General features: G+C 51.6%; 1 pseudogene; it reads left to right on the top strand.

Moving 5' to 3' along the window:
• LOC103604149 overlaps nucleotides 1–754 on the top strand; it is a 7,780-nt pseudogene that overhangs the window by 4,205 nt on the left and 2,821 nt on the right.

Genomic DNA, 754 nt, shown 5'->3' with positions numbered 1-754 from the left:
AGAGACTTATAGCCTGAGGGAAATTTCCAGTCCTCTGCAAGGTCAATATTTGAAACTGCAAAGCTTTGGAAAACCAGGCCCTGTAAAGTACATATGCTTTTTAGTATATTCCACAGGGACCCATCTTCCCTCACTGCCAACCGGACCCCTCCTGGGGTAGGCCCTAACCTCCTCGTATCCAGAGACAATGGGAACTTTATCTTTCAACTAGAGGCTGTAAGCCAGGCCCAGGCTGAGACCTACACCTGCCACATCCATGTGCAGGGGCAACAGCTCAGTGCCACTGTCACTTTGGCTGTCATCACAGGTCAGCCCCAGGAGGAAAAGGAGTAGCTCCCATCCCAGGGGAGCAAGGACAGGGAGGGTTGGCTGGGCAAATTCAGCCCATGATGCCAGGCCACTGGGTACAAATTTCAGAGGCTGCCCATTATGGCCTACTTTTTTCTCACCCCCGTTATAAAGAAGCCAAACTGAAAATGTCCACTTGAGCCACAAGATAAACATTCCAATGTTCTCTAAGGGACTCCCCTGCTCTGAATTGGTGGGAGGGTGTGAGAAGTTAGAAGAGAGGTGGCAAAAGTTTGAATGGTTCAAAACGTGTGGAATATATTTCTAGAATCCTTGTGATCCCATATACAGACCGGTTCCCGCTCACTGGCTGAGCGAGGTGCGGGAGCAGCGCCGAGTGTTGCGATCCCATTGCCGGTCCCCGGTCTGGTACAGGGGCAACACTGAGGGTTGCGATCTGTTGCCG

The sequence above is a fragment of the Galeopterus variegatus genome, unplaced genomic scaffold (assembly GCF_000696425.1).
Source record: "Galeopterus variegatus unplaced genomic scaffold, G_variegatus-3.0.2 Scaffold5000, whole genome shotgun sequence".
NCBI lineage: Eukaryota > Metazoa > Chordata > Mammalia > Dermoptera > Cynocephalidae > Galeopterus > Galeopterus variegatus.
Note: the sequence above shows the minus strand (reverse complement) of the source record. Positions and strands in the feature narration are given on the sequence as shown.